Below are 24,159 nucleotides of genomic sequence, written 5' to 3'. Positions count from 1 at the left end.
CACACACACAGCCTAATTACACACACACACAGTAACAGACACTCTTTCACATTCTTGTTACACTTGCATGGTTATCAATTCAGGGAAATTGTCTGGGCTTTGGGCTAATTGACAGTAATGCCAGTCATCAGGACTGTCAGACTGTGTGTGTGTGTGTGACAGAACAGGTGGTCTGAGTGTTTCACACGAGGACCCGTTTCCATCCGAGGCAGGTCTGATGGATCATGAGCAGACCGGGCCGGGACAAACCGTCACTGGGTACCTTGTCATGAGGAGTCGTGCCACGGGGCAGCACTCGTCTCTTCTCTCCTTACGACCCCCTTCTCGCCCTGCAGATATTGGAGCTATAGACAGGCTGCAGTCAGGACGGTAATGGATCATTAGGCACACCTGGTGCAGGTGTTGGTTATCCATCTTATTCCCAAAACTGGAAATCCGTCCGGTTTACATGTTCCGTCCATTCTGTTTACATTATAACTTAGTGCAGTCTCAGCAGCAACTTATATTTATTTCGAAATGTTGACAATTCTGCATTCAATGTGGATATTCTATATAATATATGATCATATTTTATATATATACACACAGTATGAAAAATAAAAAGTTAAAATCAATACAATGCAGCACCATTCCCCATCGCTTCCACTCCTCCCTCACATTTTGCCACCTTCCCTTTTTGACACACACGCACTTGAACTCACTCCTACTTGCTCACACACTCACTGTCTGACCAGAAGAGACCGTTCTCTCTCCCCAATTAGTGACTTGTCCATAACCCACTCCAACACATTTGCATTCCCAAATATGGCCAAGATAATCTTGTCATCTCAGGCCATGTTTGTTGCGCTTGTTTTGTTATTCAAACACATTAATTCATATGTGTTCGCTAAAGAAGAGTGTATTGGATTTTCTCTTTGTTTAGGTCTCACTGGGCCTCACAGTCTGACCAGAAGAGACCTGTCCATAACCCACTCCAACACATTTGCATTGGCCAACTACAACACCATCTTCTCATCTCAGGCCATGTCTGTCGTGCTTGTTTTGTTATTCAAACACATTGGGGAAAGGTTGGCAACATTGTAAACTTCCATGGTACTGTTCTGAAGTCAAGAGTAAAACCACAAATCTCAGTCTCTCACCACAAATCTCAGAGACTCAATGTCTCTGCACACCCACAAGTGACACAGAGATGCCTACAGGCCCAGTCCTGAACAGGAAACATTATGTAGATGGGCTTTCCTGGAAGCTTCTGGAGGGATGCCAACTTCCCCACACCTCCACCTAAGGCGTTTGTTTGCATAAAGGACATCGGAGCAGGTTGAACGCATGAAGTGCTAAAAATACAGGCAACAGACACCTAGATAGATAGACACATTCTTTAACAGCAGAAAGAGTAATTAAAGTATATAATATAAAAACACAACTAAGCAGTAAGGACAGTAGAAGATAAAGAGTATGCTAAATATACTAAAATACAAATTATACTAACACTTAATACAATATATAAAAATATACTAAAATACAAATTACAAAAATACAAATTATACTAACACATAATCTAAATCAATTCTAAAAACAGTATCCACATAGTGGTGATTAATAAATCAGAGGCGCTTGCAATGACTGAGGCAGGGACTGAGCCTGTGATTCTCTGTGCATAGTAAGGTATGGTAAGGTGCTCTAAGGTGTGAATGAGTGTCATGGTGGTAGTGTCATGGTGGTAGTGCAACGGTGATAGTGGTCATGGTGATAGTGCAAATGAGTAAGTCAACAGTGCAACAATGCAGAAATAAAGTAAAGTAAAGTCTATTTATCTATATATTTAACTATTTAAGAAAATGTATAAGTGTGGCCACAGTTCGGCTGTGGCATGGAGGGGGGGGGGGGTTATGCATATGTGCTAATGTGCTAATATAGCACGCAAACAGTGAGGCATAAAGACAGTACCAAACATGGAGGGGATGAAGAGGCAGACAGACTATGCAGAGAAGTCTATCTCTCCTCTTCCCTTAAGTGAGGCATTGAACAGTTCAATGGCCCTGGGGACAAATGACTTTCTCAGTCCGTCAGTTGTGCAAGGCAGTGAGCGAAGTCTCCAGCTGATCAGGCTCTTCTGTTTATCAATAGTATTACCTGAACCAGTCACAGGGGGGGTCACTCTCTCAGAGACAACCAGCCAGCGTAACCAGAAGGGGTGACAACAGAGGAGCAACTCCAGAGCTGTCTGACAGGGAAGACCCAGTTCATTCATCTTAATCAAACCAGCACCTCAGACTTCACACAAGACACTTTTTTATTTTGTTTTCCTTACTCTTCGTGTGATGTGTACCAGCCTCCTATTGTTATTATTATCATAGTTATTATTAGTAGTATTATTATTATTGTTGTTGTTGTAGAACATGTTGCTTGTAGTATTAACAGATATTTAGTGTTGTCCTATGCAATTTGTTGTGCTGTGTGCATTATGCGCAGATTTTGGGGGATTGTAATATTCTTTTTTTTTTACGTTTTGTAAGTTGATTTGGAGAAAAGTGCCTGCTATACTGAAATCTTAAAGACTACTGTGAATACTTCAGGAGATCAGACATGATGACTCTGCCAGTGTGAGGAATCAGGCAGAGAACGACCAGATAGAGGAAGTTAGAGGATGTGTTGATGGTGCCTGGATCGGCCTGTTCAGAGATGCCTGGGAGTGGTCAGATGGCAGCAGCTCGTCATTCCACCACTGGAACACTGGAGAACCCAGTTATGATGGTGGTGCGGATGAGTTGTGCACTGGAATTACGTCCAGTGGTCAGCGGAATGATGCACCGTGTAGCCGATCTCAGAACTTCATCTGCTATGAAGGTCAGTATTTTTTCAGCTTGATTCATTTTGTTGCTGAGTGTTACCATCGTCTCATTGTAGTGTCACTGTCTCTAAATGGTGTTCTGATTTATTACTTGTGTCACTATCTGCTGGTGTGGTTGCCATCTCTCTCTGAATTATCCATCTGGTCACCCTGCACATGTAGTTACTGAAGATAAAATGAGAATCTCAGAATCTCAACACTGAACACATGCATCTCACTTTCCTCTATTTTCCCTCCAGACAAGCTGGTTCTGGTCCGTGACAATAAGACCTGGAAAGAGGCGCTGCAGTACTGCCGAGAGCACCATGTGGACCTGGTGTCTGACGTCCGAGCGGGTCCAGCGCTGGGTGAGTGAGCGGGCTAAAGAAGCCTCCACTGCTCACGTGTGGCTGGGCCTGCTCCACTCCTACGGCGTGGGCTGGTACTGGGTCTGTGGACAGACCGTCTGCTACAGCAACTGGACCCAAGGGCACGAGCAAGAGAGGTCCTTCCAACAAAGAGTCGGGGCAGTGGAGTCTGGAGGGGGGCAGTGGGTCAGCAACCTGACAGAGACCAACAAACTCAACTTCATCTGCACTACTGAAGGCAAGTCCATCTCTCCCTAATAATGTGTGTCTGTGCGGGTGGAAGGTTGATCTTCTGATAAAAAAATAATGTAAACTGGCCTCTTCAGTACAATAATTAAGTCTAGTCCAGGGTCGTCGCCAGCCGATTTTACCGGGGCTTCAGCCCGGGGTAAATTGAGCTCAGCCCGGGTAGCCAAATTTTTTTTATTTAACTTTTTTATTTCGTTGTGCATTCTATCCCTCGTAGCCTGTTAGAACAAGGAATCCCGAACACTAAACTCTGACAAGGAGAAGCAGAACGGGCGGGGCGGGGCGGGGCGGGGGGGGCTGGGCTGGGGGTGAGTGGAGAGCGGCAGAGGGTCGCTTGGCGGTCTGGTCTGAGATCAGTGGATCTGTGCTCTCAACTAACGTTACTGCTGTCAACTCACTGGGTGGTACCAACTTTAATATTTACCAGCATTTGTCTGGTGCCATTTTGCAAGCATTAGGCAACTGCAAGGCATCTGGTCAGGTTAATTGGCACGACACATTTCAGTGCTTGTTTTGAGAGAGAGAGAGAGATTTATTACACTCAGCTCTAAATAACTAAATTTAGCCAGAAGGGCTAAATGCTTTCCCCCCGTTGTTGAACATTTGTACTGATGTTCTGAGGAGCAGACGAGGATGTTACAATCTCTAACACTATGGCAAAAAATTGCAGTTTTGATACACAGCAGGCCTGCAATGTAGGATTTTTTCGTAAGGGAGATGTTTTAACAGTGACAAACTATAAACCATTAAATATCTAGAGGGGGCTGAGACAGCCTTCATTCACCCTGTAATGAGCCATTTAACCATCAAAGTGATTACAAAGCTGATGACATAAACCAGCATTAAAAAACCCAAGTTTCATGGGAATGACTGTTCCATGGGAATGTGTTAAATGTCCACTGAAATGTATGCAAATGCCCTATGCATAAGCAAAGCATTTGTAATTAGAGCTGAACATTGCAATCTCAAAAGTTATTTGTATCCTGCAATGTAGTATGTTTTTGTTGGTTTGCCACACACTGATCTGATTCCATGATTTTGTAGAGGGTAGTCTCTCTCTCTCTCTCTCCAATCCCATTTTAACATCAAACATTTTACTGTCTTTTTGGTAGATCTCTGAGCCCAGGTTGTCCTGAAAGTCCTGGTCTAGTCCTGGACTGAGAAACTTTAATGGAGGAAATAGCAATATTACATTGTTGGTTTAACTTCAGTTTACGTATGTGTGACTGTGTATATATGTGCATTTGTGTGTGCATGAGTATTTGCATGTGCGTGCATGTGTGTTCACGTCCTCGTTCCGGTTCCGGCGCCGACGAGAGTGGCAGCATGTCGAGGTAGCTCCGTGTCTTTGTGTTTTTTTACCGTCTTTGTTTACTTTTTACTAAGCAACTTTTTTTGGATTACGCACTTTGAGGAGTGTTTTCATTCTATCCTATGGATATGGATCTATTACAATGCTCCAGCGGCAGCAAACTTGTGTACACAAGGAATCAGCTGCTTGCAATACGACGGAATGCTGGTAGGGTTCACGTAAACATCCCGGAGGAGCTGTGGCGCTTTCGGGGGTGCAGAGCGGGAGTCAAAGTGAGGACGAGGCGTCGGGAGAAGAAGTGGAAACACAAGCCCTCAGTTCCTTCGATGGTTATGGGAAACGTGAACTCACTGGCCAACAAGACTGACCAACTGGCTGCCCTGGTAAGAAATCAGAAACTGTACAGGGATTGTAGTTTGCTATGCTTTACGGAGACGTGGCTAACAAGCCATATCCCCCCAGCTAACGTTGAGCTGCCCGGCTTCAGTGTAGCTCGTTTGGACAGAGACAATAAACTCTCTGGCAAAAAGAAGGGAGGCGGACTGGTGCTGTACATTAACAATAGATGGTGAAGGGAGGCGGACTGGTGCTGTACATAAACAACAGATGGTGCAATCCCAGACATGTTACAGTGAAGGAGACTGTATGCTGTAAGGATGTGGAGTTACTAGCGGTCAGTCTACGACCATACTACATGCCGAGGGAGTTCTCGCACGCCATTGTTGTTTGTGTTTACGTTCCGCCTCAAGCCCTCCCGGACACAGCGTGTGACGTCATTCACTCTACAGTCGCTAGGCTCCAAACTCAGCACAGTGATGCCTTCTTTGCGATCTCTGGTGATTTCAACCACATTACACTGGATTCCACCCTCACAAACTTTTACCAGTTTGTTGACTGCCCAACTAGGAAAAACAGGACAATAGACCTCATGTATGCAAACGTGAGGGATGCTTACAGTGCCACCCCCTTTCCCCCACTGGGGAAGTCGGACCATAACCTCATTCATCTTCAGCCAATGTACAAGCCAAAAGTTCAGAGGCTACCAGTTGCCACGCGCACCTTCAGGAAGTGGACACCAGAAGCGGATGAGGCTTTGAGAGACTGCTTTGAGTCCACTGACTGGAGTGTGCTACTGAATGGAGAGGACTTAGAGGAGGTCACACATTGCACTACTGACTATCTGAACTTCTGTATGGACATTGTTGTTCCCACAAGGACTGTACGCTGCTATCCAAATAACAAGCCTTGGATAACCAGTAATGTCAAGACCCTCCTCAATAGGAAAAAGATGGCGATTAAAGAGGGGGACATGGCAGAGCTGAGGCGAGTACAGGGGGAACTCAAGAATAAGCTGAAAGAGGCTAAGGAGGACTACAGAAGGAAGATGGAACAGAAGTTGCAAGAAAACAACATGAAGGAGGTGTGGGACTGTATGTAATCCATCACTGGCCTTAAGAAGAGCAGCAGCTCTGTGGAGGGAGACCTGGACAGGGCGAACCAGCTGAACCACTTTTACAACAGGTTCGATTGCACTGCACTAGCTCCTAGTACTGCTCTTGTTTGCGTGCCCGCCCTACCCCCACCTCCCAGTCTCCCAGTCTCTCCAGCTCTGCATCCCGGGAACATCCAACGATCTGAGCCCCCATCACCCCACGCCCTGCCCCTGCCTGATGCCTCCTTGCCTGTGCCTGTTGAGCTGTCCAAGACTCTGGCAACCTTGACAGTAGGGCTGAAACGATTCATCGAGTTACTCGAATAACTCGATTACAAAAATTACTCGAGGCAAAAACCCTGCCTCGAAGCCTCGTTAAATTCCTATGACGCCGCACTATACGCCAAGCAGGGGATCTGATTGTTCCACACGGACCGTTGTTCAGGAAGCACACCACTAGCGCGTGAATCGTGATACATTCTGAATTTAGCTGGCGCGATGGCAGAGTCAAGATGTCCATAAATGGCAGAGAATGTCTAAAGTTTTCAAGTAAAGTTTTGGGATCATTACATACTCAAAAAGGAAAAGAACAAGCATCTGAACCGAAAACATCCACTCCATGCTGTTTCACCAAGCGTCAATAAAGTAGGCCATCTATCAATCTATCTAGCCTATCTATCATCTACGTAGCCTATAGCCTACATTGATGTTGGCTGATTTTAATTACATACTGTATTTGTAGCGATGTCGATATAATGTTTAGCTTTGATGTTTTAAGTAGTAAACTTATTCACGTTCAATTGCAAGACATTATGCCTAAAAAAGAACCCTTTATACACACATGCATGCACCCTCATCTTCCCTCACGCACCGCACGCGTGCACACATACACACACACAGGTTGCTAGGTTACCATAGCAAATAGGGTCACCCCAGAAATTATTTTTTAGTAGCCTAATAGTAAAATTATTTGTTAGTAGCCTAATGGTAGGCTATTTTTTAGTAGCCTAATTGTAAAATTATTTGTTAGTAGCCTAATGGTAAATGCTGCAGGTGTAGAAATCTACATAAAACAGATATTTACTTTGATGTCAGGTCTAGATTACAGCATGAAACTTGTTGTGCATATTAATACATTAAATTGCTTTCCCTCTTCTCCCTCCGAGCACTTCACAACATAGCTGGGCGAACAAAGCTGTCCATACTAAGTCATGCACAAGAGGCTGCAATTTTACAGAGAGCATTTTGAACATTATTTAATTGTTGGCACTGGCACTTATAAACACTAAATGGGTAAATTGCAATAAATGGGCTTAGTTTTGTAGCCTGATGTTGGAGTTAGAATAAATACCTCTGTGCCAATTGCTTGATCATTTTACAGCCATGTCATTATGCATTATTTGTTTTGGTTGTTTAAAAATGCAAAAAAAAAAAATCTGATTAATCGATCGATAAAGTGCTAGATTAATCGATTACAAAAGAATCGATAGCTGCAGCCCTACTTGACAGGGACATCAAGGAGGTGGTCATCCCCCAGCCCCCACCCCACCTCATTACCAGTGGAACACTCACCCCCACCATCACTGGATATTGCACCCCTCCCCCACATGGAGACCATGAACAATGAGGTGACAACGACTTCAGTCAACAGCCATCAGACACACAGACCCCAGATGCACTCCTCCTCCCTCCCCTCCCCCCTCCACCATCACTGCAGATCAGGCTATCGCACCTCTCCCCCACATAGTGACCACGAGCAGTGCGGCAACAATGGCCTCAGCCAACGGCCATCAGTCTCTAGCCACACGACAACCCTCTCAGAAGCACCCCTCCTCCTCCCACTCCACTCCCCTCATCCCCCCCATCATTACAGCTTCCGAAGTAAGTTATCTTTTAAAAAAACTTCATCCTCGGAAGGTAGCCGGGCCTGACAGACTGTGTCCAAGGCTACTTAAGGCCTGTGCTGCTGAACTGGGGGAGCCACTGAAGCACATCTTCAACTGGAGTCTACGTCTCGGACAAGTTCCAACACTGTGGAAGACATCATGTCTCACCCCCGTCCCTAAGAAGCCACACCCCAGTGAGCTTAATGACTTCAGGCCTGTCGCCCTAACATCACATGTGATGAAGACACTGGAGCGACTGTTCTTAGGTATGCTCAGACCCCAGGTACGCCATGCACTAGACCCGTTACAGTTTGCATACCAGGAGAAAGTGGGCGTGGATGATGCCATCACTTATCTTCTACACAGGACACATTCTCACCTAGACAAGGGGAAAAGTGCTGTGAGAATCATGTTCTTTGATTTCTCAAGTGCTTTTAACACCATCCAACCCCTCAGACTGGGAGACAAGCTCTTGCAGATGGGTGTGGACGCTCACCTGGTAACCTGGATTACAGACTACCTGACTGAGCGACCACAGTTCGTCAGACTGAAGAACTGTCTCTCTGACACTGTGATCAGCAGCACCGGAGCGCCACAGGGAACTGTGCTCTCTCCAGTCCTGTTCACCCTGTACACATCTGACTTCTGCTACAACACCGAGTCATGCCACATGCAGAAGTTCTCTGACGATACTGCAATTGTGGGGTGTATCAGGGACGAGCAAGAGGAGGAGTACAGGAGCCTGGTGGAGAACTTTGTGCAATGGTGCAAACTCAATCACCTTTAACTCAACACTTCAAAGACCAAGGAGATGGTGGTGGATTTCCGCAGGTCTAAGCCCGCCTGCTACCAGTCTCCATTGATGGGGTCAATGTGGAGGTGGTAAGCACCTACAAGTATCTGGGTCTCCACCTGGACAATAAACTGGACTGGTCAGCCAACACTGACGCACTCTACAAGAAAGGGCAGAGTGGCTGTACTTCCTGAGGAGGCTGCGGTCCTTCAATGTGTGCAGCAAGCTCCTCAGGATGTTCTACCACCTGTTGTGGCCAGCGTCCCTTCTATGCAGTGGTATGCTGGGGAGGAAGCACAAAGAAGAAGGATGCTGGGCGACTTGACAGGCTGGTAAGGAAGGCTGTCTCTGTAGTGGGAGCTGAACTGGAGTGCATCACTTCAATATCTGACAAAAGGACCCTGAACAAACTGATCAACATCTTGGACAATGAATGCCATCCACTCTACAGCACTATTAAAAAGCAAATGAGCTTGATTAGCTGGAGACTTCGCTCACTGCCATGCACAACTGAAAGGCTGAGGAAGTCATTTGTCCCCAGGGCCATTGAACTGTACAATGCTTCACTAAAGGGAAGAGGAGAGATAGACTTCTCTGCTTAGTCTGTCTGCCTCTCCACCCTCTCCATGTTTGAGTACTGACTGCCCACTACTGCTTTACTACTGTTTTACTACTGTTTTACTAATGTCCACAGCCTAATGTTTTTACTACTGTTTTTCATGCTATATTAGCACACATGATCAATGGCTTCTGCTACAATACTGAATGGCTGTAACCCTATTACCTCAACCTGTTCTTGCACTGACATAGTTTTTTTTTTTATAGTTTTTTATATTACCTTGTCTACATTATACTTTACTCTCCGATTTGTCCAAATTATTTATGCTGGTCTCTAGACCTCAGAGGCGCAGGAGATATTTCGAAAGTGAGGGGGACCAAATTGTGAACACAAACCCATAGTGAAATCAGATTTCCAGATATCGGATCGCCACCTCTGGCCCACTTTCGACCATCTTATTTTAAACTTGCCAGAATATTAAGATAATACCATTGATTGTTTTCAAAATATTGTTTGATTAAAATTGTCAAAACTGTGAGATGAGCACAATACCAGATCTGCCCTCAGACCAGCTTCTTGCTATGTGCTATGTGCAATTCTACTAATTTTTTTAGATTTATTTTACACTACTTGGGCCAATGGTAGAATACTCTAAAAGCAACATGATGTTGATATTTTATGAAGCCATGAATGAATCATCATGCCTATGATCCAAACATAGACTACATGATCAAATAGCCTAGTTAGGCCTACAGTAACTAAATTGTCTGGTATAAACCAAATCAACTCTCCACTATGTGTCTGCAGTTAATATTTAGGCAATGTTAGAACATGTTGGCTTAACAAGTTACCAGTCTAGAACACACAGAAAATTGCAACAGAAAGTTGCCTTTATAATCAACTATTTGTTCCAACAGCATTTAAACAAAGCATTTATAAAATTGAAAAAAAAAATATATATATATTACATAAGAAATAAAATAAAATACTGTTACTGTAGTAACTGTACCACATTATCCCAAGCTTCAAAGAGCTGCCCATGTCTGTGACAGCCAGACGTGACACCGCTAAATTCTCAGCTTGTTTATACCCCACACTGAACGCGTAAGAAAGGCCCATCACTCTGGGGTGTGGTCGCCTACTCTCTGGTATTTATGCACCAAGGTAACTGAAGTATCCAATTTGTGTCTTGAAATTATGTTTGAAATAAATGTCTTAGAACAAAAACTTTGGGTAGGCCTATATACTTGTATTTTATAGTTAGGCTAGTGAAAACGAGTTGATCAGTAGGCTAGTTGAGTTTGTTATCAATAAACATAACAGCTAATGTCATGTTGAGCAGGAGATAGGCTACCATAAATCCTCAAATTATGCCCGGGATTGATTCTATTTATCAACACAGGCCTCGAATTATCTTTGTGTCTTCAAGGGGGTCTCTCTATCTCATAAAAAGTTGACACACCCCGCGCATAGCCTAACAAGGCGATACAATGAAATAGCCTAGGCGCAAGTGGCGCTTTTGCGCAGTACAGTATATGCGCACGGTAGGCCTAGGCTTTACCTTGACACAAGCATACAACAGACATAGATTTTTCATAGAAAATGATTACTTTTAATTCATTTCAACATATTATTGATTATAATAGTCCATATCTCAATTCAATTTCACAATACAAAGAAATAGACTAAACGATTTAGTCTGTGCCATTCTCAATTTCACAACGTAACTCATTTAAACCAGACCACCGTCTCAGATAGGCCTAGTGTCAAACATAATAATGCATGTAGTGTAACTTATACACAGGGGAAAAGCACTAACTGGCAGAAATGAATAAAGCCAGCCAAATTATGTTCTAGTAGGCTAATGTGTTGAACCGTGGAAAATTAATAGACAAACAATTTTGAGTTTGCACTGAGATATTGTCGGGTAGCCATTGAATATTCCGACATCAGAGATTGCTAACAGGTGTTTCAAAATAGCTGGGAACTTTCCGGAGCTCTGAATGGCAGAGGATAGCTAGATCATCAGACAACACAATCATTGTAGGCTGCATTATGGGCCATAATGTATGGCTTTGTCAATCAACATAGAATAGGTAAAGCGCAAGTTCAACAGAAAACAGGACTTTTCAGCACATATCAAACCACGTAGGCTAGCCCAATGAACGCCTATGCAAATAGACAAAACACACATCAAAGCAGGGTGACTTCTTCAGATTTGCGAGTGCTGTCAAATCGATACGATTTAAGTCAATGAAATAACACCTCTTCTTGATATTTTATTATATTGTTGGTTGGATTAATAAAGTCGTTTTCCTACCATGGGTCTCCAACACACGTTCTCAAGCTCATTGTCTTGCCGCCCCTTTCGAGCTAATTGCCAGAGGCTGAAGCCTACTACATTTAATTGTTGCGTGACTCAAGGCATTCCAGCCTACGAATTTAATAAAAAAGTAGCCTACTAAATCATGCATAATTAAACAATAACTCAATTTAGGCTACTTGGCTACGCAAAAAGGTTTCTATTACAGCACAACCCCTATTCAATGAATGGCTACCTTGTCTCGCAATAAACAGCGGTGGAAATCCCGACACTTTTTCAACTGCATGAAACATAACAGTGAACCATCAAATATCTCCCAGAGTTCAGTGCCCATCAGTCCCAACATTTAGCAATATAATCAAACAGTCTAAAAGTAAATTAGATCCCAAACCAAACCGAAAATGTTATGCTTTTGATGGCCTACCAGTATGCCGCTCCAAACGAAAAGCATCTCTAATGATGGTTGTTAGTAGACAAACTGGCTTCAGATATCCAACAGTGTGAATATGAGATTGTGCAGTCTTACAGTACTGTAGATGGCTGTGGTTAGTGATGTGATGCTGTTAATGGGGAGTTTTACATAGTTAGCGCAAACCCTATTTATTATTTATTTAGCGTATATAAGGCTTTTTTTCCTTATCAAAAGTGAGGGGGACGACGGCTGTCTCTTCAGCACTGCGTGGGACACATCCCCCACGTCCCCCGTGCCTCCTGCGCCCCTGCTAGACCTTATTATTGCACTGTTGGACTAATGTTGGACTACTTTTTGCACCTTCACCATGACACTCACTCTCTTGAGCACCTCACCATGCACACAGAACTACAGGCCCTGTCACTACAAGCGTCTCATGCTTGATCACCCTCAAGCACACTGGATTTTTTACATTTATTTATATAGTATATTTAGTTTTGCTAGTTTTTCTTATCTCCTACTGTCTCTATTGTACAGTGGAGTTTGGTTATATGTTTATACTCATACTTATATTTACCATTTCTGGTGTAAGTGCATGTTGTGTGTGATATCTGTATGCTACTGAGACCCCCCTGAATTTCCCCTCGGGGATCAATAAAGTAAGTATCTATCTATCTATCTCCTATTTACAGAGCAGTAAGACTGGATCCCCAGTCCTGAGCAGCGTTGGAGAAACTCCTCAGGGTCCTAAAGCTCCCCTTGATGCTCACCACTCATACACTACTATGAGTACTACTAACTAACTACCATCTACTATCACATACACTACTATGAGTACTACTAACTATCTACCAACTATTATCACATACTTGTCAAGATGTAGAATTTACAAATTTTTACTGTAGTCTACCTGACATTGTAACCGTGCTGTTTACAGCTCACAGGACTTTTACCCTTGCGGCACACAATACGCATAAACCGGAATCTTAAAAAAAGTACAACATTTATTTTAGATACCAGTTTAAAAATATACACTAACATGCACTACTACACAGGTAAAAACACACACAATATAATTATGACCGCCGCGCAGCGAAGCGGTGGTCATATAGGTTTAGTCAGATTTTCTTTTTTTTCCCGCATGTCCAAATTTCCGTCAATGATTCCCGGGACACTGAAAGACCGGGGTACACGAAACTTGGTGGGCATGTAACCCCACATGGATAGCATGGAAGCATCGTTTTTCGTTATGATCTGTAGCCCCCCCGCTGGACTGGACCCCCCGAAAGGAGGGTAGGGCAGACACAGTTTTCTGGGAATATCTCGAGAACCGTAGGGTTTAGGAGGACCATTTTTTTTGTATGTTGATCTCAAGGGGCCTTGTCAACCCATTCCATAACCACTCATTTCCTGTATAGTGCCACCTAGTTAAACACAAAAAAGTAAAAATCAGGTGTTGTAATCGCAGGTATCTGTGACCTAACATAGTCAAAACTGCACGAAATTGGAAGTGTAGGATCATTATGACACCCTCTGAATGCACGCCAAGTTTCGTGGAATTCGCTCATGGGGGCCACACAATAAATTAATTTATGTTACTATACACCAACTGGCCTGTAGGTGGCCAGAGATAGTTTTCTGTGAATATCTCGAGAACCGTAGGGCCTAGGAGGTCCACCTTTTTTTTGCATGTTGGTCTTAAGGGGGCATGTCAACCCATCCCATTACCACTTATTTCATGTATAGCACCACCTAGTTAAATTAAAAAGCAAAACATTAAGTGTTTATCACAATATCTCTGGCTGACATGGTCAAAACTGTACGAAATTGAAAGTGTAGGATCATTATGACACCCTCCGAAAGCATGCCAAGTTTTGTGAACTTTCGTTCATGGGGGGCCTTACAATAAAATAATTTATGTGTACATTTAGTGACCGTACACCAACAAGGATTCCCGGGACACTGAAAGACCGGGGTACACAAAACTTGGTGGGCATGTAACCACACATGGGTAGCATGGAACCATCGTTTTTCATTTTGATCTGTAGTCCCCCCGCTGGACTGGACCCCCCAAAAGGAGGGTAGGGCAGACACAGTTTTCTATGAATATCTTGAACCATAGGGCCTACGTAGGGATGACGAATTTTTTCCATATGTTTGCCTCCAGGGGTCATGTTAACCCATTCCATATGCACACATGTGCATAAACAGATACAAACGCACACACATACATTCACAGTAATCATACGTATGACACATACTCACACAGTAGACATATGTACGCATGCATGCACAAGCAGGCACATATGCAGGCACACACACAAGCACGCACACACACACACATACACATAAACACAAACATAAACATGTACACGCACACAATTCAAGAATTTCTCAGAATTATGAACAGGCAAGATGGGGATGGGGTTGTATAAAATGAATTTTACATGTGAAATCTATGAACTAATCATGTTTTGGTACTTGTTGTCTAGCAGATACCAGTGAGAATCTAGTGTGGATAATGCAATTTAGTGAGACAGTTAGAATCATATAGGCCTTTCAGCGTGATTTATTTTTGTGAAGAAAATGTGCTGGACTGGGCGGCGATCATATTTTGTACCGCTCTGCGGTACATCTAGTTGTAGCTGTAATTGTCTCCAGTCCAATGGCTAGGTGGAAGTTACGGATCTGGCACCCCCTGCTGACCAGCGAATAAACAGTTATAGGCTACCACAAGAATTTCCTTAAGTAGTCGTCTTTCGCACAGCACAGTCACACGTGAAAGTTACACAGCGCTCATTCTCCAAGTTAAAGATCATTAAAAACCACTTGAGGAGCACAGTGGGACACAGGAGAGACTGAGTGGACTTGCCATGTTGTCCATAGAGAATGAGAGAGCAAAGAAAATGAACATACAGAGCATCGTGGACGAGTTCGCGGAGCGCAAGGCTCGTCGTACCCCCTTTAAATAGTGCTGCGTATTATTGTTGTTTTATTATTATGGGTCATGTAGCCTAATGTTTTTGTTGTTGTTCTCTTGGTTACACTTCATGTACGTTCGATGGACTTCAAAATTACATAGTTGCTCTCCGTGGCGCTGATGCTTGTAAAACCAGCTGTTGCGGGCATGTGTATGTTTATGTAAAATTATGTTATGATGAGTTTAATAAAGGGCCCGGTCATGTGCCCCACCCCCGGCCCGGCTCTGACTTGTTCCGCCGTTGTACAAGGCGATGGAGAAGGTGGCGGGGCCAGTGGTGATGGAGGAGGCGGTGAGGCCAGTGGTGATTGAGGAGGAGACCGGGCCAGTGGTGATGCAGGAGATGGGGTCAATGTCCAAAAGCTTGGATGGAGGAGGCAGCTGGGTCCTGACACATGACAGCAAGATGTCTGTTGGTGGGGGCCACACTAATGGAAGTCTGATTCACACACACAAAGAAAGTGAGTGACTATATGTCTGTGTGGGCAAGTGTGAAAATAATATAATAAAATTGTTTGATAAAAGAATTGGCAGGACTTGACTCACCAGTTTATCAAGCACTTTCCAGGGCTTGAAAGAGACCTGGACCTGATGGTGTGACACCTGTGTCCTTGAGAGCTGGTGTTGCACTTTTAGGCTGAGGAATTAAAAATAATCACTTTAAATCGTCACCAAAGATATCAATACTGCTGTCAGAATAATAAGTGACACACATTACCTCAGCAGAGTGGAAACCACATGCACATGTCTGCTGACCCTGACCCATAAAAAGTGATGTCTGGCCCCTAAGCTGCGCTGGACATTTCTCAATCTGTAACACAGACATGCATACTGTGCAAGCCAGTAGCCTTGTACTAAGACACAAGACAGGTGAATTACACTGGTTTTCATTCATTGGTTATTAGCTCACTTGTCCTATAGAGTGGTGAAGTCCCGCCCCTTCCGTTTGCCTCCATGGGACCTATCTTTCAAAAAAATTTGAATGGCAGTCTATGGCGAAAAAGAAATTATTTTCTGGTCCCGGTTGACTTGTGCCTTGAATTACCCATATGATGTTTGTCAATTTTAAAGACAATTTTACATGTAAACACATTTGCAGTTTGTTTCGTAACTATTGAATTACAACATTGTGAAAGATCGTGATTCCAACGACTACAAACCCATTAGTCGCGCTAGTGACGTTAGCTCATTCACAGCCACACCAGCAACAGGTCTTAATTGGGCTTTCCTTGCCGAAGAAAATACCATGAGTCAGAGGATTAAACACATCAGGTAAGTTGTATTCGTTCATAGACTGTACATTACATCCTGTTAAGTGACATAGCAGGCAGCAAGATGCAACCGTTAACTAGCATAACAGCTCTTATCGTTTCATTACGTTGGTGACGTACATCGTTCGAGACGAGAGATGTAGTCCACTGAGTGGATTCGCACAAAACCAACATAACTTTTGAAGTCTATCGAACAACAGGACTTTCTTGACGTGAAAAATTATCTTTTAAATTCACACACATCATATGTGAAATTTGTGGCACAATTCAAACTGGACCAAAAAATAATTGTTATCTCTCCATTAACTCCCGTTCATAATTTTTTGAAAGATAGGTCCCATTGACCGGAAGTAGAAGGGGCGGGACTTCACCACTCTATTGATCCAGTAAGTCAGAACACAGAGTAGGCCTACTGTAAACTAACCTTTTAATAGAGGTCGTGCCACTTTTTCACCTTAGGGTCAGGTCCCTGTGTTGGCATACTTTTTAAGTCTGGTATACCACTCCTTTCCTGATGTCTTCTTTTCTTCATTGATGCCATTACAATTATGATATGACTGTCAACATTGTAAACTATCCTAACATGATAGATAGGCCTATAACGCTATCACAACTTGGCAATCGTAAATTGTGATATGACTCACTCACACGTTGTTGAGCTAACGTTAAATATCTGACAGTCTGGCAAATTGTGAGAAAATGTGAGAAGGCGAGACAGAGCAAAAAGAAGCTGTCTAACGTTAATGTTGGCTAGTTCTAACCATCCAGACTGGTTCTAACGTTAGCAAGCTAATGTCAACAACATAATTTACCTTTACGTTAACAGTTATACTACCACTAATGCTAGTTAATGACACTCACAAATGCTGCAGCATACCACCACTGTCCCATAGTCTTAGTTAGAGAAATGTAACTAATTACTAAACTAAATAAACTTAATAATTCATTATTAATAGAAAAAATGTCCTAGCCTACCTGGGATCCGTGATTCCTAGAGATGACAGACCGCTGGATGACATGAGTGGCCAGAAATGGAAGAGCCGGTGCGGCGTTTGATTGGCAGGAAATAGAGCAGCGAATATTCTATTGGTAAGAAATGAGCAGTCGCTGTGCGGTGATTGGCGAAAAAAGGGAGGCAGAAATTGGAGCAAGCGCCACCATTGGCCCAGCAAAGCTGGACGCGTGTGCATCAGGCAGCGCCTGAGCACTGCGAACGGTGAGTGCCCAGACCCTACATTTTAATGTGGGTCTGGCTCGTCAGGCTACAACAAATGAAACAGCATGAATAATACTTACAATAAAACAAATTTCTCAATAATATTAATAATCCATACAAGCATAATAATTAATAGTGTACCTGGAATATTAAATTAGAAACTAAATTTATTTAAAAAGATAAATCCTAGTACAAACCCTAATCCATGTATGAAAGGGAAGATGAATAAAGTTTAGTCATTTTTATTTTTTATTGAAATAGGTCTAACTGTTTTGCTGTTTGTGTTTGATGTCCATTTCTGTCTTCTGTTGTTTCCCTAGGCTGAAGAAACAAACAATATAAGGTACGTTACACACCCATTGTTAACACATGGATAGACATACCTTTTTCACAGCTCTCTTTCTAAGTGTAAGTTCTATACTTGCCTCCCTTCACACAATGAGGAGGATAACTTTCATGTCTGTGGTCCTGAGATTGCAGCAGTGAGTCTTGGTGAGTCAGTAGACTCAGTAGTTCAGGATCAGCAGGACCAGGGACAAATATGGGAGAGTGATGATGACTCCCAGAATGATGAGGTCATGTCACTGGAGGACTCTTTGTCTGATTGGGCAGTTAATTTCAGGGTGCCTTTGGTAGCTTTGACTGCCTTCTTTCTATCTTGAGAGTTCATCATCCTCTGCTACCAACAGATGCTAGAACTCTCCTGAAAACCACTACCTCCTACAGCATCCAAGATCTTGCCGGTGGCACTTACCACTACTTTGGCATTTTGAAAGCCTTTGAGAAAAGCTTGCAGAAGTTATGGCCTCGCATTCCAAACAGGCATGTATTCAGATTGCAGCTGAATGCAGATGGATTGCCTTTGTTTAAGAGTTCCTCAGTACAGTTTTGGCCTTGGCTTGCTACAGGGTGTTGTGAGAAAGCCTGTTGTCATTGCTCTATTTTGTGGCAACTCAAAGCCAAATAGTCTCACTGAATATCTAAGAGATTTGGTCAGTGAATTACAAGAGCTGAGTAAAGGATTTGTTATCCATGGGAAGCAGTGCTTCATAAAGGTGACATCTGTAATTTGTGATGCCCCAGCCAGAGCTTTCATTAAAGGAACGAAAAGTCACACTGGTTACTCTGGTTGTGATAAGTGTGTCCAAACAGGCCTTTATCTTAAATATAGGATGGCTTTTCCAGAAGTCAATAGTGAACGCCGCTCTGATTTGGCTTTTAAACTGATGTCTGATTAGGACCATCATGTCATAAGTTGTCCTTTAAAGGATACAGGCATTGGCATGGTGTCATGCTTTCATGACTATATGCATCTAGTCTGTCTTGGGGTAGTACGTAGACTTTTGGATTTGTGGTTTACCTCCGGGCCTTTGTCTTGTCGGTTGTCGTCTCGTCAGATGGGACAAATCTCAAGGGAACTTGTATGCACAAGACATTTCATTCCGATGGATTTGGGGGCTTTCACAGAGGCTGAGGTGGAAAGCAACAGAGTTGCGTCAGTTCTTACTGTACACAGGGCCAGTGGTTCTCCGCAATATGTTGTCAACTCCTGTCATAACTTTATGTTGTTATCTGTTGCCATTTTCATTCTCGCCAGTCCCTCATTGTCTGCAGCACTTAATGACTTTGCAGACAAGCTACTTGTGTCATTTGTAACACACTTCAGTGAATTGTATGGTCCTGAATTTGTTACTTACAATGTACTTGGCCTAACCCATCTTTCTGAGGATGTTAAACTTCATGGGCATCTGGACTTAATTTTTGGATTTCCCTTTGAAGATTATTTGGGTAAAATGAAAAAGATGATTAGAACGCCACACCACCCACTGGCTCAGGTTATTCAGCGAATCTCTGAGATGCATCGTTTTACAGAGAATGAGGATTTAGAGGGAAAGAGACAGTTGCTAAAAGAGCATAGCCATGGACCAGTTCCATCCTCTATGATGGACTCTCAAGTAGTTCATTATGGAGAGCTTGTTATAAGTGGTACCAAAATCAAAGTATCAAGTGAGGGCGACCGATGTGTAAAGATTGGTGACCACATTGCTTTGATTGAAAACATCCTTCAGTCTCTGGGCAAGATATACATTGTTTTCAGGGAATATAAGTTAATGGAACCTTTTTTGAGTATCCTCTGAATTCACAGGAGTTGGGTGTCTATGTGGTAGGGAAAATCTCATCACGACTCAAAGTCATTGAGATACATGGACATATTGAGAAATATGTGAGACTACCACATTGCGACAATTTTGTTGCAGTGCCACTACTGCACACAATGCATACCTAGAGCCTACATCAACTGAGCATGGATTTAGCTGATGTTTGTTGCTTTTTTTACTTTTGGTTGGGCATTCAGGCTACTGGCTTTGCTTAGAGTCCGCATCAACGGGGCATAAGCACTTGTTAAAGAAGCCTACTTGCTCATAAAGACTGCTCTGTTGTTGACCATGCCTAGGTTGGTTAAGAGTATTAGGATATTTTATTGTGGTAATGTGGTGGCAAGATGGGGCGTAAGCTAAGGTAAGCTAACTGGCTCATTTGTTTTGTGTTTGTGGCGGACTGTGCCTAGGTTGATGGTGGTTGGCTAGGGTTTTATGGTTATGGTTCAGTCCGCATCAACGGGACGGACCAATCTAACCAACCTAGACCATGCCTAGGCTGGTTAAGAGTATTTTGGGTATTGGATATTTCAGTGTGGTAATGTGGTGGCAAGATGGGGCATAAGCTAAGGGGTCATTCCACGTCAATTCAACCAGGGCCCACGCACTTAGGTCTCAAAAAATTCTGAAAAAATTACCAGGTGTACCTATGTTACCCAGGAGACACACTGTAAAATTACTCTTATGTAAGATCAATACTTTCCAAGATACAGCCAGTTTTACAGGGGGAGGGGGTGTCGATTTTGTTCGGGCTCTTTTTTTTTTTCAAAGTTCACAAGCCCACAGCGCAAGAACTAAACCATGTAGGAGGCTCAAATTTTGCATGCTGGTACATAAATAGGAATAGTATGTAGCAAAATCGTCACGCTTTGGTCTGGATAATCCTGCATGGTCATAGCTGTCCCTCAAAGTTGATACAAATTTTATTGAGTTTTTGGCTGGGCTCTGTTTAAGCCTTCAGAAGACATATTTGTACTCAACATAGTGTTGATTTATTGATTTATTGATTTATTCTTGATTTATTGATTTATTCTTGATTTATTTTCCTTACTGAGATAAGTAGAAACACTCTCACAAAAAACAATGAACAGAAAATAAATTCCTTCAGGGTCTGAACAGCAGACCTTAGAAGTCTAAAAAATCATTTTGGTTCTCATTTTCAGAGCTCCTAAACACCTTGTGGGAATATACAAAGATTTTTTTTATATTTTTTTCTTTATTCTCCATGATCTTTAAAAACACCAATTTGACTTGTCTTATGCAAATCTTTCTTTTTCACTTTCCACCCTGAACATGGGCAAAATGCACCATTGACATCAATATGTTTTGTTTAGAGCTACCACAGGTTACTCTATACAACCACAGGTGGCAGTGTGGTGACTCTATAAAAACATATTGATGTCAATGTGTTGTAATATATGACGATCTAAAACTCATGAAAACGCACAATCTGGACATTTTATCATAACTCGGTTGCCGCTTTGTGTCGAATCAGTGACGCATGCACGTCAGCTCAAAACCAGGCCATTTTCGTGGGTCTATCACTAGGTGGCAGTCACTTCCCGGAAACTTTACAGGCAACACTTCATATTTCATGAAAGACGTTATATCTCCATTTCTAGAAAAAAAACCCAGCAATTTTGATGAAAACTAGCCACTGTTTAGCTTGGAATTTCTGGAACAGAGGTTTAGAAATACACGGTTTGCACCCACTGAGAGCTTAAAGTCTTACCTTTCAAACGAGCCATTGTATGTGTTCATAGCTATAACACAGAATATGCTGTGGCTGTACAAAAATCATCAACAATGGTCTAGATTGCTGGCACTCTAGGACAAAGCTTCCGAAAACTGCTTGGCATTCAATGAGTTAAAGAAGCCTACTTGCTCACAAAGACTGCTCTGTTGGTGATGTTGTTTTGCTGTTCTGATTTTTTGGTTGGGCATTTGGGCTACTGGCTTTGCTTAGAGCCTGCATTATTATGGGGCATAAACACTTGTTAAAGAAGCCTACTTGCTCATAAAGACTGCTCTGTTGTTGATGCTGTTTTGCTGTTCTGATTCTGTTTGTGCTAAACTGAATGTTCCTTATTTGCTTTTCCATTTTTGTGTATGTCCATGTGTAGTTTGTATGTTTTCGTCAATAAATGTATGTTTTTTACACACTTCAAAAAAACTTTTAAAAAAAAAAAGAAAAAAAGTTTATTTTTTTATTAACCTTGTCTTGTGTCTTGTCCTGTCTTACTAACACCTCACTTATGAACCCTTACCTTGCCGTGGTGAGTGGGCTTTCATCTAAACGGTCACTCAAAACTTACCTTTTCACTCAAATAAATATGTTTAGGCTATTTATGTTTCAACAACATATCTTGAATGTAACATATTTTCCCCAGATGTATTCTGTAGTAGAATTTATTGAAACTAAGGAGGTGGAACTGGTTCCCTCTCTCTGGGTGAGGGATGGCCAGTGTTACTGGTTCCCTCTCTCTGGGTGAGGGATGGCCTACCTCCTAGAGAGGAATGGCACTACACCAGGTTATTAAAAATGGAATAGAGCCAGAACATGGGTGGGACCTGTGGGATGTCCGGACTCTCTTTACAACAGGTTTTTTTTTGTCAGCTTAACTAATAAATGTAAATGTAAATACAAATTAAGTTTTGAAAATAATTTAATGCAAATATAAATTAAGCAATTTGCCTCTAGCTGTCTGTTCTGTGAGTGCTCAAATAATATCATCAGAATCCACCTCAAATTTCTAATTTATTATTGTGTTTTCACTATTGACTAAGATGTGTTATCATTGTTTGGATTTAGCTAACTTACTAATGTGTAGTGCATCTTTATTTTACAGAGAGCTATGAAGAGGGCCGCTGTAGGGTAAAGGAGGCGGAGGTTACTTCAGGCCTCCAGTCTGAGGCGGAGGCATCTGGATAAAGGCCATTGAGGAGGAAAAGGTGAGTCAGTTTGCTTAGCACATCAGTATTATTTATTTGTCTTATTCCCTCTCAAGGCCCAATTAATATCTGTCTTACATCAAACAATATTTAACTGAATTGGTATAGGTTCTGTGCCATTATACACAAGTTTCCACTTAATTTTGATCAAGTGTATGTTTCTGTCTGAAAATAGAAAGAATGTTCGACTTTGCCCCCTGGGGGGTTTGGAAGAGGTGGAGTCGGAGGAGGACAGTCCCCCACCAGACTCCAAGAAATTCGCCCCTGCCCCTTTTATCCCCAGCATTAATCCCTCCCTTCAACCCACTTTTACCATCCTAAACTCCCCTGCACTCCCTCCTCTCCCCACCACTGCACTTAGCTTTTCGGACATGGTCCATAATTGGGAGCCAGACACCCACGTGCCATGTGAGTGCATTGTTCTGCTTTGTCACTGATTCATATACTTTATACACATACATTTCATGTTACATTTTCCTTGTTAACATTGTATATATCCCCCTGTAGCATTACCTGGTTGCCACACCTTTAGATGCCCCCCCCCCCGCAGACAGATTCTGGTAAGATCAAGTGATTTCTAGTTGATTATAGGGCTAGTTACATCACTAAAGCTGGGCTCTATGTTCTCTCTTGTTCACTAGTAATGTACTACAAGTTATTTTATGGGATGCAATATATTTTGTCTAGTAAACTGGAAAAATACACACAATGTACAGTCATACTTTTCCAGGATTGTCCCTATAAAAAGCTAACGTATTTGCCGCTATCCACTTTTAAGCACTGCTCAAGCATATCCGGCACAATCTGCCATGCGCTCTGTTGAAAAGGAGTGGTGAGGAATGTGTATGTGTGCGATGTGTGCATTTCAACACATTTTTTTTTGTAGGACTACAGGGACAAAGCTCCAATGGGGACACACAATGTAAGCACTGAATATAAGTACATTTTCTAATTTTCTAGACATTGCCGTTTTGGCTGTACCTTACTGTTTATTGGTGGTGGTAATTAAGGAGCTAGGCTAGCATGCAGTAGTAAACTGTGTTTAATTCCCGGCTTCCACTATGTGCCATTGAGCAAGGCACTTAACCCCAAGTTGAACCGGGGACAATGTTGTCCCTTGTAATATAATTACAACAGATCTTCAAACAGATCGGGTTGGTATGACTTTTCAACTTTGAAACTTTTATACTTTTTAAACTATTAAAGAAAAACTTTTTAAAAATCCCCATAGACTTAACATTGCCGATTGTGACATCATAATATGGCCGTTAAGCAATTAGAATCCTATGGCAGGTGTTCAGGCCACCTGCAGCCTCAGGCTTTAAGCATACAATCTGGGTCAATTAAGACTACACATCCTATTCAACTGTTTCCTCTGCCCAAAACTGTTTCAAAATAAAAGTCCTCACTACAATAA

General features: G+C 42.5%; 1 long non-coding RNA gene and 1 pseudogene across 1 annotated transcript; both read left to right on the top strand.

Annotated features, from left to right (window-relative positions):
- The first annotated feature begins 217 nt into the window (after nucleotides 1-217).
- On the top strand, nucleotides 218-3,510 carry LOC125289314 (annotated as a pseudogene).
- Nucleotides 3,511-15,530: 12,020 nt separating this feature from the next.
- LOC125289753 lies at nucleotides 15,531-22,720 on the top strand. Its single transcript, XR_007192691.1, has 3 exons — nucleotides 15,531-15,605; nucleotides 17,952-17,974; nucleotides 22,640-22,720. It is a non-coding gene; the product is annotated as an uncharacterized LOC125289753 (long non-coding RNA).
- The last annotated feature ends 1,439 nt before the right edge of the window (nucleotides 22,721-24,159 follow it).

The sequence above is a fragment of the Alosa alosa genome, chromosome 24, assembly GCF_017589495.1.
Source record: "Alosa alosa isolate M-15738 ecotype Scorff River chromosome 24, AALO_Geno_1.1, whole genome shotgun sequence".
In the NCBI taxonomy this organism is placed as follows: Eukaryota; Metazoa; Chordata; class Actinopteri; order Clupeiformes; family Clupeidae; genus Alosa; species Alosa alosa.
The sequence above is the reverse complement of the archived record's forward strand: the minus strand, read 5'-3'. Positions and strand labels throughout refer to the sequence as shown.